At 42.5% G+C, this 16392-nt stretch overlaps 1 protein-coding gene across 1 annotated transcript in view; it reads right to left on the bottom strand.

Moving 5' to 3' along the window:
• The window catches only part of CCDC60 (coiled-coil domain containing 60), a 45112-nt gene that overhangs the window by 27815 nt on the left and 905 nt on the right, over nucleotides 1-16392 (bottom strand). The window lies entirely within an intron of this gene.

Genomic DNA, 16392 nt, shown 5'->3' with positions numbered 1-16392 from the left:
ATGAAGTGTCAAAGATGAGTGCGTGGAGGCTCTGCTGTCTCATGTGGCTGGGGAGCAATGGAACAAGGTGGGTCAGCAGCAGGGACAGATGGCAAGCCAACATTGCTTGGGAGTACACGTCTCACTTGCAGAGGAATACCAAGGTACCTGAGCTGCTTCAGTGTTTGAAGAAAACTCATTCACACAGTGTGTGAGAAAGGAATCATTTTAACTTCTGAGCAGGCTCCTGCATCTCACCCATAGGAAATGCAGAACTTCCAGCCTGCTTTGCTCCTGACTCTTCTCCCCAGCAGAAACAGCAATATGTTGACCATGGCCAGCTACCATTGTTTTTACAGTTGGTGATACCTTGACTGATATGATTCAATCAACTAAGACATCTCAGAATAACTTACTACTTGAGGAGAGGAAGAGTGTTGGAATGCAGCCCTAAAGTTTCAATTGCTTGTAAGTACCAGTATGCTGACTGCATAGTACAGAGTACAGAGTACAGGCTGTGGAGCACGAGGAGAAAGAATTTCCCAGCATGACTCTTTCAGAGGTTTCTGGGTGTGCAGAAAGAATAAATTTGTGACCAAAACTCTACAAAGTGCAACATCACCCTGCATCCTACCTCTGGTCAGTCACCCCAGCCAGTTCAAGAGGAAAGGCAAAGAAAAGAGCTGCAAATCCACCTCTCCTCGGCATGGCTGCTCAGGGAAGAAAGGAAGGGAAGTAGCACATATGTCACCCCATCCTCTCAGGTACTGGTAATGAGATTCAATCAGCCTTATCACAGATAACAGAAGGGAATCGTTTCTTTTTCTACAACATTATATTTCATTACAACGCCGTGTATTGAAAAGGTGCAATCTGAGCTTAAAACAGTAACACTCCATAATGATGGAATGGTGTAGTTCCTTCTTTTTAATTTGCAGTGCAGATATTAAAAAAAGAAACAAAACTGAGGAAAAAAACATGTTGGTAAGTCTAATTTGTTAAAGTCAACAATGTATTATAATGACAATCTGAAGAATCTTTGTGCAGAAGCAATAAATGGGCTTGGGTGGTTTCTTTTTAATTATTTTTTTTCTCATAGTGTTTCCAAATTTAGGTGAACTATGAGAAGTCTCCTTACTTGCCTTTAAGCCACCAAAATGCCTGTTTCACTCATCATTTCCTGCTTTCATTATAGCGAAGTAACAAAATGATGTACAACTCCATATGTAAGAAAACAACCATTTAAATTTAAACAAAAAAAAAATTACTGCAAGATAATATATGAAAAACGGTCCAAAGAAAGACTGAGGAAATTAATCCAAAAGGGTTTTTTTTTTTGCTAAAACGATGGAGGTGGATTTTCTTGAGCTCACACCCGGCAGCCCTAGATAAAGTCAGCTGCAGGAGTAGCGCAGTAGGTGGAGCTCGATGCCGCCCGGTTGGAGGCAAAGCCCTTCCATTGCTATCCCGGTTGGCTGGAGGCACACCCAAAGCTCTGCTGTTCTTGCATACCAGCTTATGCAGTGCTCTGCGTGCCCTCTCCATCTTTAGAAAGAAAACTGAAGGCTGAGGGTATTTTTGGAGGAACAAATCCTTTTGAATAGCTTATTTCAATCACAAACGACTGCCTCCAGACACGCTAGATTTTATCCTAACAGTTCCCAGGTACATCTACTTTCTCTTCTAATAATTATGAAGAGCAAAAATTGTTCAGCTCTAACACATCACATTCTTTCATTAAGCGCACCTTGCATTTCGCATGCTTATCTTTGCAAATGTCATTCTGAGTTTCCAGCTTTTTTCTTCAAATCCTATTGTGGAAATAGCATAGAATCATAGAATGTCTTTGATTGGAAGAGACCTCAAGGACCACCAAGCTGCAACCCCGTGCCACAGGCAGGGCCAACTCCAGATCTGGCATTACACCAGGCTGCCCAGGGCCCCATCCATCGTGGGGCCATCCACCTCCAGGAATGAGGCATCCACAATTTCTCCTGTGCCAGCACTTCACTGCTCTCTTGGTAAAGACATTCCCCCGATACCCAACCTAAATCTTCCCTCCTTCAACTTAAAACCATTTCCCCTTGTCCTGCCATTATCTACCCTTGTAAAGAGTGGACACCCCTCCTGTTTGTAGGCTCCCTTTAGGTGCTGGAAGGCTGCAATGAGCATGCAGCATATGTCATCTGCAGGAGGGGAGCTGCGGTATGCTAAGCTTGACTTTATGTTGTACATTTTCAACTTAGAACCTGTTGTATTGACAATTCCTGAAGCTTTTCTCATTTTGGTCAACTTGTTTGATTTCTATGCTACTGGTAAAAACAGTGATTGAAACCCCTATTGCATTCTTCTTCCTAATATCATTTAGCATCGTTCCTAATATCACTAGTAGCATTATGATTACATCTGCAAGATGTGAATGTGTTCTGATGAAGGTAAACCAGCACAGCCCTCCCACAGCTACAGTTTGGTCATCCAGATGCAAGACCAACCTGATGAAATATATTTGTCATTTTACAACAGCATTTAGAAGGCTCTTGTTAAGCAATATAAAGAGAGAGGACTACTGCTCTTCCTCAGGTAGCATTGTAAATGCTGATTTTTGTAGGCAGTATTCTAGCCAAGTACTCAAGCTATTTTAAATTTTTTTCCCTATTTCTTCTTACATTGCTGCTGCTGAACAGTGACCCTTCTTGCCCTTTCACTGGAATGAGGGAACAGATATTGGGACCAAAAGAGAATTTTAAATTAAACACAAGGGACTCCTAGGCAAAGCACTTCACTAACAATATCCTGCAGAAAACCAAGACTGCTTTAAGAGGAATGTCATTTTAGTGCTTCGGCTTAGAACTACACCACAGCAAGATGCAAATACACATCAGCCTCAAAGATGAGATACCTGATTCGTTAAGGTTATGCTTTACCACATCAACAATGCAAGGCACTCCGTAGATGAGAACCTCTGCAGCCAATGTGAATGTTTGCTAAGAGCTGCAGCAGCAGCTTGCTTTCCTTGGTCTCTGGTCAGAAACAGGCCTGATATCAACAGGGAGTGATGCTCATTCCACTGCTGTACCACCGGTGGTTTTAATGAGGGATGGAGCCCCAGTCCTGTCAGCTCCCATTCTGCGCTCTAGCGAACGCATTACTGTCAATAAAGAGACATCAGAAAAATGGAAGGAGGCAGCTGAGAAGTGAGAGAGAGGTTATCTACTAGTAAAGGCATAAGAACGAAATTTAGAATAAGCAGGCTCAGTTTCACATCTGTCAGAACATTCTTCTGACATCCTAAATAAAACATGTAACACCTTATCCCAGCTGGCAGGCCCTAACCCACCCCCACTTCTTTCTGACTACGATAGATTTTGGTACAAGAATCTCAGCTCACCATGCCTCTACTCCTTAGATCTGAAATGAACACTGCTCACTTCTTAACTTTTTTAAGTATTCAGAAAGGATACATGAGGACAGACTGCTGTTTACCTAGCAAAACCAGCTCACATAGCTCGATATTTATCCCAGTTTGCCTCAGTTTGTCACATTCTCCAGGAAAATCCTCTGTTTATTTTCTTTTCTCCAAAGAATATTCATAGAATCATAGAATGGCAATGGCTGGAAGGGACCGCAAGGATCATCGTATTTACTGAATTCTGATAAGCGTGATAAATTTTGTAAAATAATTGGATCTAATTAGTATCAACTGTAACTCTATTTGCTCTACAGTTACTTTGAATGTTATATGACCTGCCATCTTTTTTTTTTCCCCCCTCCATAAAATCTTTTAATTGCAAGACGATCTGAAAAATGCATGGCCTAAATATTCTGCATTGCATCCTTACAGGTCAAGGCAAGCAAACATATGAAAAAAAAAAAAAATCAACACAAAATAGATTGCTTCTATGACGTCTCTCCTTATTCCTCATATTTCTATCAGTCACTTGGGCTCTGGGCAATGCAGCAGCACATTCAGTTGATGCAGCTCTCCCACAGCCTTCCACTCACTGATGATGGAAATAACACTCAGCCTTTGCTAACGCTTTCTAGATGTCTCCCTTTACTGATCTCCTATTAGTCTAACACGGGGTTTCTTACTGGAATGCTATGCTAAAAAAGCATGAAAGTTCATGAACCAAGGCAGAAGTGTGTAATGCAATTAACAGATCGATATCTTCCACAGCACAGAGTCACTATTCAATCAAAAAGCAGCAAACAAACAAGCAAGAACACACTATTCTGCTTTATTTCATAACGAGAACAAAGTCAATTTGAGGAGGAGTTGAGGAAAGACGCAGCTGGAGAGCAGAGTTACCAGCCTCAGGAAATTCGGGGAAATGTAATTGAGAACGAATTATCTCTTTAATTACTTTTGACCAAATCAATACAAGCCACGGAATAAAAAGCATGATGACTGCCACCTGGTAGAGGACAAGGAACACAAGGAATTGGAAATTACCACAAAACTGAAATATAGATGTTAGTAAAACAACCCGAGCACTTTTCTGTTACAAGGGAAAAAGCGAAGGTTAGGGATATTAGTTCAATAAATAAGAAGTGCATGCAAAAATTAGAGATTGTTTCTGGCCAATGCTTTCTGATCTCAGCTGTGAGGACTGCTAACACTTCACTGTGTCACTTGAATTTCAAATTGTCCAGCTACCACTCTAGGATTAAAAAAAGCAAAACCACCCTGCTTCCGTCTGAACTTCCGTGTTTGTCCCCATGCTTGCTTTTATTTGCCAAACACCAACAAAGGAATTTGATGCTATTTAATTTTGTTTAGGCACAGCACTTATTCCTGTAAGTATATTAATAAAACAGAGCCAAATCCTCCCTCTCCTTTGGCTTCAGTCCCACAGATCAGCAGCTGTAATCACACCCAGAGGTCACAAATGTGTAGCTAAGCATGACTGGCTCTGCACATGATGGATGGGGCATTCTTCTGGGTAGGCAGAGATGGAGGGGCTACAGGGGCTACACCAGCATCCAATAGCTGTGAAGACTCCAAAGCACATTTGTAATACTTGCATGGTCCCCATTGCTACAACAATTCAGCAGTTTTCCACCTGTAAGATATAAATCCTCACAACGCTCTTGTCAGCATGTGGTATTAAACACTGCATGTATGAAGGATGAAGGTACAGCAAGACAAGTGACTTGTGCCTTCAGTTCCCTGTGCTTTCTGTGCATATCATCTCATAGAATGGCTTGGGTTGGAAGGGACCTCGAGGATCATCAAGCTCCAAATCCCCTGCCACAGGCAGGGCTGCCAACCTCTGCATATTCTAAAGACATTTGTGACCAGAAACATCTCTGAAGCCAAAAGCTCACACCTTCACTTGATGTGGAAGTCACTGTCCTGCAGGCTGACTGAATCTTCCACCATTTCTCTCTGTCTGGATATCCCCCCCTCTTCTCAACCAGCTATTCAATTAATATCCCATTGTTTGTCCCCTGGATGCTGAACACCAAAGTTAAGTGCATTTCTTGTATACTGTTGGCACCTTGCCCTCTTCCCTTTTCTCTGTGCTGTCTGCAACTCCTCAGGCACTGTAAAACCTTCAGTTCCAAACAGTTCCTTCAGGCTCCATAACAGAGCCGCTTAAGCTCAGCACGAGATGAAATTCTGTCATTTAGCAGAACCTAAATTTAACAGCACCAAGGAAGTAGGATCAGGGCAATCTCTAGATAAGCACTAGTTTTTCTAGGTCACTTATCTACTCCTTTCTCATAAATCTTCATAATCAGGAGTTGCTTCAGCTGGCAACGGGCAAAGGATTGCAAAACGCTAAACCAGAAAGTGCAATCAGAACGAACTCAAGCAGAGGCCTTACAAACAAACAAGAAGGTAAAGGCAGCTTAGGAAGATGGAGATGGTTCAATAATTTTTAAATGTCCTTCTGAGACACACCATTTCTTCTCCTGCCCAAATTACACCATAAAATCAGTGCAGACCAAGTCCTTCACACAAGGGATAAAGCACCATTCCACTTTGCCAATGCAGACCACATGGGATTATGTACACATTGGACAGAAGAGGCAGGATAGTGCTGAAACATACAAAGATTTGGGCCTTTTTCTTCTCAAAAGCCAGTTCATAACATTTAAAAAAAAAAAAAAAAAATACAGGTGCTTAGCCTCATCAAGATAATATTCTAATGCACAAATTACTGCTGGAGACTCTCTCCTCTCAGACACAGACAGGTTAATCAGAATCTCTAAGCAGACCAACACATACAAATTTGGTCTGATGTTGCTCTGCATGCAGAGATATACAATCTCAGAACATAACCTTCCATATGGAGCAGCCAGACAATGAGAATGATGTAGTACAAATGTTATGGAGGTTATCGATCACTTTAATTTTGAAAGGCAAACCATAATTTGAAAAGGGAAAAAAAAAGCCAACCAACTTCTCTATTTATTTTGCACACTGTCTAATCTTTTGGATATTCCACATCATATTCTGAAAAACTCAGATGATTGAGTTTGTATAATGAGAAATTTAATGACCTGTAAAATGAACAGAGTGCATCTGCCAGCCCTAAAAAAGTCGTCATCTCACCACATGCACGACGTGATGTGGGACTGACAGTTCCAGCTTATTTTCCCCAAACAGCCACTCCTGTTACTTCCCTGAAACAAATAAGCATTTTTAGATGCAAACTGGAGACCATGATTATTAAAATGCTGATATGTTTTCCTAATATTTTTCCAATATCACTTCAAGTAAATCAAGAAGCATGCAATGGTTGCTATATACATGGATGTTCTACCTAGATACATTGAAATTTACAAGCAAAAAGATAAATTCTGAACTGCTGTATAATTTTCCCAATGCATATTTCTGTCAAAGGGTCCAGTTCCTTGTTGGAATAAAGAACCTGACTGAATTACTGTTTTACAGTGATAAATACAGTCCGTATTGCAATGGAATGAGCTTGTTGGCTGGCACCAAATCCGTGCATGACAAACGTGAGACAGACGTCAAGAAGAGAATCTTCTTGGCTAAGCTTTATGCAAGATTAGACAGAGGACTTTTTAGTTTCAACACAAAGCTCAAAATATCATTGATAAGCTGTGGTAAGGTGCCAATGAACAGCTCTGCATGGGTTTTAGGTGAGGGTGGTGAGACATTGGAATAGGTCGCTCAGAGAAGCTGTGGATGCCCCCTCCCTGGAAGCACTCAAGGCTGGATGGGGCTGTGAGCAACCTGGTCCCTGGGAGGCGTCCCTGCCTACAGCACAGGGCTGGAACTGGATGATCTTAAAGGTCCCTTCCAACACAAACCATTCTGTGATTCTATGATAATATCCTCAACAAAGATCCCCTCTTTAAATTACTTATGTGTGATTTATACTAAAACATAAGCACGCATACACACCTCACCAGATAGAGTTAACTAGCATTCTTTCATTGAATTGACCAGGTTATCTGCAAATAAAGCCCCAGGCTATCACACCTGTGACTTAAAAAAAGAAGGAAAGATCAACATTTAGGAACCACTCTACAGTTGTGGTAAAATAAACACATCCCAAACTGCCCATATTTGATACAAATAAGGGAATAAGCCACAGCTAACCCACCAAAACTTGACTTTCCAGAGGGCAGCTATTTTCAGAGGCATTTTGCAGTAGCCATGCCAGCTGCACTCACAGACTGCATTACATCTGTGGCCCATTCTCCTAGAGCATTGTCTTTGTTTTGATTTCCTATTTCATATTCCATTAGTTTTGAGGCTGTATGTCATGCTGTCATTAAATCACTGTGTTCAGGCCGTAGTGTCTTCTAGCTGACCTCAGAGCAAAGCAGTGCAAAGACTTCAATTCATACAATTTGCCAGCACAACCAAGAGGTGCTGGAAAATCTTGCTCTACAGCCTGTATCCTTTGTAGCTCACTCATCCTGGCTTACCAATTACTGCCACGCACACATTCAGACCTCAAACATCTCATGGAGGTAATACGACTTAACACTTCTCATGGGAACAGTTGAAAATGAAACACCTGAAGGGGAAAAGAAAAATCACACAGTACTTTACTTTGTTTGAAAAAGAAGGATTGGAATACTTCTGATGAGCTAAATGGAACAGCAAGGTGGCTATTTAGAAAAGGATATTTTTCCTCCCAATCTGTTCTTTAATCCATACTCACTAAAAGCTGGAGTAAGATCACTGGCAGCAGTGAGGGATTTCTGAATGCCATACTGCAAAGCTGAATGAATTTAGCACTTCCAAGCTCTTACAAAAACAAACAGAAAATCTCAGAAAAATAAAAATCAAGCTGTGATTTGATGGATCTGGATAAGGATCATTAAGATCCAGCCAGGGGTTTAATTTCTCATTTTTCATGGATTAACAGCATCGTCCATAGCTCAGGCTGCTGCACAGTGACACAAGCCCTGTATAAGGCGACAAGAAACACACCTAAACAGTCCCTAGAAACACAGCAGTGCCTCTGATGGGAGCTTAAAGCGCATTTATGTGATGGCAATCCACCTATCAGCTTCACCAGCAAACAGGGACAGCATTTGTCAAGGCAGAGCTGGCGGTGATGTGCCTGAGAACCCCCCAGCCATGGTACAGCTGTCTGCATGGAGGGCTCAGCTCCCTGAACTGTAACGAGCAATTTGTCTCACTGCTTTGATTCACTGTCAGTTTCTCTGACAGCCACTCCAGGAATTAATTCCTAACGTTTCAAGGTAACCTAGCGGGAAGAAAAACTGGAGCAGGACGTGGTGGATACCTGTAGGTAACCCATCACCTGTTGGTGGTGTTAGCAGAAAGAAAATAGAGGTGTTTGTTATGTGACATTTCTAAAACTGCTTGACTACATGACCCTAAGACATCATATACCAACAAGGAAAGGCAGCATAAAGAACGGGGTGCTTTAACCGTCCACTTTCAGCTAATATTTCCTTAATGGGAAAGGCTTTCACTATGCAGCTGAACAGATCCTTTATTGGAACAACCTGCCAGTCTGGCTGAGAAGTTCAGAACTGCAGGGAGATCAGCTTCAAGTGTTCAAGCCACTGCAAAGTACTGAACTAGAATACATTTATTTATTTTTTATTCCAAAACAGCTGTTAAAAAGATGTTTGATTACTCTGACAACTTAATAAATGTGTTACATCAAATCTTAAGCATTTCTAGCTCTGGCATCATCGATCAACGCTAAACAGAGCAGAACATACCAGCTTCAAAAGAAAAAGCATTGAGAAAGGGAATGCACTCTCCTTAAATTCAGCATACTGTTATGCTGTCGTTATGCTGCAGATGGGTCACAGTTCTCCTATTTCTGTCCATTCGAGGCAAAAAATCTCTGTCATCCAATTGCCACTTTGTTGTGGCTTAATGTTGTCTTACCTGACCACTGCATCTGATGGCAGTCACGCTGTTGTCTGTCAGCAAGCCCAGGAACCTGCAAGCATTATTACACCTCCCAGAGAGTGCCAGCCCCAAGAGCCGCCCATGAGACTTCCAGACCTCTGCCCTGTCCTGCTCCCCTCTATTCAGGCATCTGCTGGGCAGCTGGTTATGAGACAGACGAGCAGCATCACTGCTGGGCTCTCCCGTGTGACTTTTATTGAGGAGTGCAGTGTGCAGGCCCCATAAGATGATATCCACTGCTTGCCATCTTGTCAGCCCCTCTGATGCACACAGTGCAGCCAGCTGGCAGGCATCAGATCGAGGTGACCAGTGGTACCTGGCAGCTGGGATCAGACAACACTAAAATGCACAGGGATCAGCCTAGCTGGGGGGATTCAAGGTAAGAACCGTGCATGAGTTACTCTAAAGCTGTGGAGCATGACAACTTTATCTTCCTGTCATCAGTTCTCCAGCAAAAGTGATGATGTTTCCACCCTTTATTTTTGGCCATAGTTATTTAATGAATAAACGGAGTTATCTCCCAAATAATTCCCCCAACAACAGGGCAAACAATTAGCCACAAGGATCATTTATTGTCTAATTAAGCTGTAAGTATTCTCCTATCTGAACAAAGAGCTGATAGATTCAAGGGATACAAGTAATTAAAACATGGCTTTCTGTGGAGCATGTGCATACGTGCACACGTGGAGGGTGGGAGAAGTGCATGTAAAGGGGAAAATCAACCATGACAGAGGAGAGTTCACAGACAAAGGTTCATGAAGCACTGAGAGAGAAATGCTGACACAGCACTGGACCAAGTGATGCCACCCTGGAATCCTGGCCCAAGCAGGATCCTCAGTGTAGGAGGCAAATAATGCAAGATCACTGGGAACCATTGGTTTTACCTGAAGAAGAGAAATGAAGAACAGGGATCAAACCTATCAAAGTAACTACTTTCAGGATGAAGCACTGCAATCCAAGGACTGCTGTAGTGCACAAGGAACTGTGTGACTTTATCCTCTCAGAAGCTGCACTGCCATGGGTTCAAGGCCAAAGACACAACAGGGGGCACTCACAGTGCTAAGGAGGAGCCAAGGGCTTCTTTGGGCTCCAGTTTACTACAGCCTCACTCTCACTGTGGGATAGAAAACATTACCAAAACCATCCAAAGAAGAAAGCCACCAAGCAGTACAATCTCTCCTCCATTTCAAACCTATGAATTGTTATTTGAAGCCTGATGTAATGCAGCTAGAGTGAGTTAAAAGTTCTTAAAAGGGTAAGCTTTGTAATGGATGCAGTGCACAAATTAAAAGCTAAATACATCACAAGCACTTCATGAAGCACCTTCTGGCCCTTAAATCAAATTGCATACTGCTGTCTGAAGTCAAACTGCAATCTTGCAGTGTTTTACTTGAGGACTTTGGAATCTGTGCTTCCTATCTAGACTAGGAGAGAGGACAGGCAAAGCTTTCAGCAGAAAGCCACTGATTAATTAGCCAAAATCTCCATCTTAATACACTGGGGAAAATAACAGCCCCAGGCTATAGTGTCCCCCAGACAAAGCCACAGTCAAGCTTTCAACCAAGATGCAAAGCAACTCCCTTTTCCACTGAAGAGAATCCAGAGTAACATTATAGCTGCTACCCCATTCCCCATCGCTGCTTTTGAGCTCTTAATGTAAAGTGTGACAGTTATATAGCTACCAATTAACTTGACTATTGTCCCCTAAAAATACTCTCTAGCTTAGCTCTCTTTTTGTGCAAATAGCACAACGTTAATTTAATGGAAAGGTCACATTATACTACAAAGAACGGAGAGACATTCCGTTGTGTCTTTTCCCTCATTGCTGCTGAGCGTTCAACGCTTCTTCCATAGACATTTCATGAATAATGAGCAGCATCTCTAGCCATAGAAAGCACTGCCTTTCATTACTTGCAGTTTAAGACACATCATTCTACAGTCGCGAGGAAAGTGAAATATTACTGATCTGATTTTATACAAAAGGCTTTCAAGCTTTCAATACTACACTTCCCCCTCACAACTGAGCACCTCTATTCACTTCACCTGCACATGGAAATATTCCAATTTAACAACTGGCTTCAATGTTTCTGAGTTGAAATAAATAAATTTAAACCGCAGATTGTTACTGTCTGTATGAGAAGGATCATCCCTCTTCAGCTCTTCCATGCACTGTGTGGTGGGAGTCAGCAAGCTGCCCTGGCTAAACTGCAACTTGCTTCAACTGTTGTTTGCTCATGCAAGTTCATCTCCCCTTCTTCTTCTACTAGCTACATTATTCTTCATCACTTTCCATACTAAATTCTCAGGTAGCACTGCTCTGTTGGCAAAGTTAACATTCCTTCGTGCTATTAGAGAGATACAGAGGATCAGAAACAGCCATGAATTAGTGCTCCAGCATCCACTGCAAGCTCTAAACAGAACCAATTACACATTTAAACAGTGACAACAATTTTACCATTTTACAAAGCACTTCCAGCAAGCAGAAGGCACTCAACTAGCCCCTCTGCTGGGGAGCAACCCATCCTTCAAACACAACGACTATTCTACTCCTCCCACTGCACACCTTACAGAATATCTGTGTTTACTACATACAAGCAGGCTCTAAGCCTTCCAGAAATCAAATGCTTTGAATATTCACTGGCAAGTGTCACCTTTTTACACACACTTCTCCCCTGCCCCAGGCACGCTGCTGCAGATCAATTCCCAAACCTAGGTGAGCAATGCAATTTGCTATGATGACAATTCAGCTGTAATCACAGCAGTGTAATGCACCGTGACTGTACCAGCAGCCTGACATTTGGCAAGTTTACTAAAACCTTAATAACAATGCGTTATTGCATTTGATATGCTTCCCTTAATTCATTACCAAAAGCAGGCTTCAGGAATAGAAATTGAACTTTCGAAACTGATTAGACTGTTTTGAATTGAGCAGCGTGGAGATGGTGTGGTTAGCTATTAGCAATCGTAACAGCCTCCTTTTTTATGGGACACAACATTCTCATGTAGTTAGGCTTAGGTTAAGAGTATTACCTCATATGTCAGGAAGTAAAGCTATTGCTCTTAGCCAAACAAGAAGGAAAACCCAACATTAGAAACAAGCAACCTGGTAATCCTGTAAGCACATGTCCTAATCTCTGGACCCATCTGCATCACCATTTTGGTGCTAAAAGATAAAGCAAGAGCTCAGGATCAGAAATTCTTCATGCTTACTGTTTTTTATATGCTGTTAGCTAAGATACTTCACTTTGTAAGACACTTTCTCCAAGCACACAAGAGAGGCAATGGTTGTCAGTCTCATAAGGCTAAAAAGAAAAACATTTCAATAAAACTATCAACAAGAATGCTTAAATATTCATAGAATCATAGAATGGCCTGGGTTGGAAAGGACCTTAAAGAGTTCCAACCCCCTGCTGTGTGCAGGTTGCCAACCAGCAGACCAGGCTGCCCAGAGCCACATCCAGCCTGGCCTTGGATGCCTGCAGGGATGGGGCATCCACAGCCTCCTTGGGCAACCAGTGTGTCAATAATTATTATTACCTGTAATAAAGCTGACTTACTTCAGCGTTTAGATGGTTGGGTCTAAGTTTGCATTTTTCATCTTTGCTCTCATTGTACTCAACTGGAACATTTAAGGACCTGGGTCACTGAGGAAGCTTAAAATGTGAATCTCATTGCTACAGCCTCTTCTGTGCCCTCCCTGTTTCTTGCTCATTCCCTTCATCCTGCCCAAAACACCAGCCCTTACACAAACACTGTAATCCAGAGCTGAGAGACTATCATGACACATTAAGCCTGGTAAAGTACTACAAGCAGAAGGATTAAGCAGTAAAAACTTAAATCAAATATGAATTAATCTTTGCAAACAAAAATGCACCTCCAAATTTCCCGTTCAGAGCTGCAGATGTGCAGTTTTTAATTGTTAGAGATACTCAGGCATTGACTAACACAGACTTTAAGACCACCTCCAGCAAGACATAGAGAAGGGTCACATTCCAGCAACCAGTGACCAACCCCACTGCAGCAAGAGATATTTAAACCTGAACATCTCATGCAATGCTTTGGCACTGCTGGAAGAACAGGCTGAGCAACATCCATCCTTGTGAGTTACCTACCTCAGATAGCAACTGCAGGAGAAAGCATTGGTGTTTGGTGGCTTAATAACTGATAGAAATATTACACTTTCCTATTCCATTGAAATTCCACCTTGTCTTGGGAAGGAGGTTTCAAGATATTCCCAGAGTTTTTTCAAGACCTAACGTAAATCACAGAATCACAGAATTGTAGGGGTTGGAAGGGACCTCCAGAGATCATCGAGTCCAACCCCCTGCCAAAGCAGGTTCCCTACAGCAGGTCACACAGGTCGGCATCCAGGCAGGTCTTGAACATCTCCAGAGAAGGAGACTCCACCACCTCCCTGGGCAGCCTGTTCCAGTGCTCCGTCACCTCACTGTAAAGAAGTTCTTGCGCATGTTTGTGCAGAACTTCCTATGCTGCAGTTTCCAGCTGTTTCCCCTTGTCCTGTCTCCACTCACCAATGAAAAGAGTCCGGCCTTGCCATTCTGCCCCCCACACCTCAGATATTTATAGACCTGGATCAGGTCCCCTCTCAGTCTCCTTTTCTCAAGGCTGAACAGACCCAGTTCACTCAGCCTTTCCTCATAGGGGAGATGCTCCAGGCCCTTTACCATCTTCGTGGCCCTCCGCTGGACTCTTTCCAAGAGATCCCTGTCTGTTTTGTACTGGGGAGCCCAGAACTGGACGCAGTGCTCCAGATGAGGTCTTACCAGGGCAGAGTAGAGAGGGAGGATCACCTCCTTTGACCTGCTGGCCACGCTCTTTTTAATGCACCCCAGTAAGCCATTGCTTTCGTTGTTGTTGTTTGCTCTTCAGTAAGAAAAGATTGGGGCCCACCGTTTCACAGAGGTAGGCTTGAGACTTGGGTCACCCAAACAACCCTATGTGGGTTATGCAATTTGGAAGTCATTAGGAACGCCGCCACACACAGCCTGGTCTGACCAGTTTCCCCGTTCCAGGGATATCAGTGAGCCACCACCACAATGTTTTCCTGCTCTTCCTGGAGCAACAAGGAATTACAACCAACCTTGACATCAGAGAGGGAAAAGGCTCTTTGCATCCTAAGTTCTGCCTTGCAATACATCTCTTCAGTCTTCTGGGAAGCGAAATATTAGATCGGATACCCTGACAGATCTTTAACTGCAGCAATAACAAATAACATCAGTGTAATTTATCTTGAAAGAAATTGCTCCATTTTCTTCTCCGGTTTCCAGCTTAAAACCTTCCTTTGCTGATGTTGCTGTCAATCTTATCTAGTGATCTATTTACCTAAAGCACAGAATTACAGTATAGGTTTTTATGACAAGCACAGAGCAGGCTTTGGCAGTAATAATTTTGTGAGCCTGGATTGTTTTTAGGGCTCTGTCAAAAAGGCCACCTCTCTTCCATGTGAAAAGTCAACAAGCCACTTCAAAAGCTTAACAAATGAATTTGTCATAGCAATTAAGGCAAAAAAAGCTATATAAACATTGATAAAAGGCGACCAATCACCGCGCACTGTCACATGAGGGAATAAGAAAAAGACCTTTAACACATTGCTCTGAATGCTTAGAAAGATCAAAAATACTGTCTGGAAAGTGACGTTCTTTGACTTGCCACGAATCAGTGCTGTCTGCAATGCAATGCAATGCAATGCCTGACCTTTGAGAAAGAGAGAAAAAAAAATGTCTCAGACTGTATGAAGTAACTTCCAATTATTTGCACTGGATGTTCAAAAGGTTCATAGAATGGCTTGTGTTGGAAGGGACCTCAAGGATCATCAATTTTCAACCCCCTGCCACAGGCAGGGCCACCAGCCTCCCTCCAACACTCTCTGATACTCTTAGTAGTATGGAAACGGGCTCATTTCATCCCAAAGGGCTGCAATGGAAGGGGATTCTGTCACTGCACAGAGCCAGCTTTTATTGGCAGACAGGTGCCACTTCCACGGTGTGATCACAGAACAGCAGCTTCCAATGCAACAGTCAGAACACTGAAATATCCATTCTAAGGCTTCAGCCACCAAATTTACTTAATAAAGACACAAAAAGCATCAATGGACATACACAGCTTCTCTAAACACATTTGTTGGCATTGAGCAGCTATAAAAAGGATCCTAAACATGCAATTACCACATATAATATCCTCTGCCCATATCATTTTGTGTAACCATCCCAGCACGCTCATTACAAAAATGTTTTTAGCTGTTAAGGACTTCTTTTTTTGAAATCATATCAGTTTACAAAGTGACATTTGCCAGCAGATATTAGCATACCCAAGCCCCCTGAATGCCCAGGGCCTTTATTATCTCCTTACTGTTTACAAATTTTACTGCCATCCACCACTGCAAATTATCAGCTCTGCCTCTCGCTGAAGAAAATGCAAGAAGAATCTCTGCAAGAAGGCAGAGATGAGTACAAATGCATTAATCAAATACAACATATTTCTTAGCAGTCTCAGACACCTGGAATTAGATGCATCTGGTATCTACAATCTTCTCAAGGTATTCAGGATACTACAGAGACAGAGAAGGGAGGGAAGGATTGGGGGTAAATACAAAACAAAATGCAGGTCATAAAGTACTTTTAAATCGGGCCGTAGGAACACGGTTTTGGTTTTGTATATTTGAGAAAAGAAAATAAAAGCTTAAATTGGTTTCTGCAGAGCACGCTGACAACTTAAATAAGGAGACTGGGAGGGAGAACAGCCTGAAGTTCTGGGCCCTCCCTGACTTTTGGGCACGGCGCAAAGCACAGGACTGGTCAGATTCAGTGCCAGGCAAGTGCTTTGTTTTCCAAATGCAGTAACCGCTGCTTCTTAGGAGGGGAAAAGAAAGACTTTCAAACCTTTTTGGTGCTTTCAGCATGCCTTTAACGTGCTAATGTGGTCAAAAGGAGAAGTAGCAGAGTTCAGAATTGGCTACAGAGCACCCCTAGAGGATCATAGGATGGCTTGGGTTGGAAGGGACCTCAAGC

This window comes from Lagopus muta, chromosome 17 (genome assembly GCF_023343835.1).
Source record: "Lagopus muta isolate bLagMut1 chromosome 17, bLagMut1 primary, whole genome shotgun sequence".
Classification (NCBI taxonomy): domain Eukaryota; kingdom Metazoa; phylum Chordata; class Aves; order Galliformes; family Phasianidae; genus Lagopus; species Lagopus muta.
The sequence above is the reverse complement of the archived record's forward strand: the minus strand, read 5'-3'. Positions and strand labels throughout refer to the sequence as shown.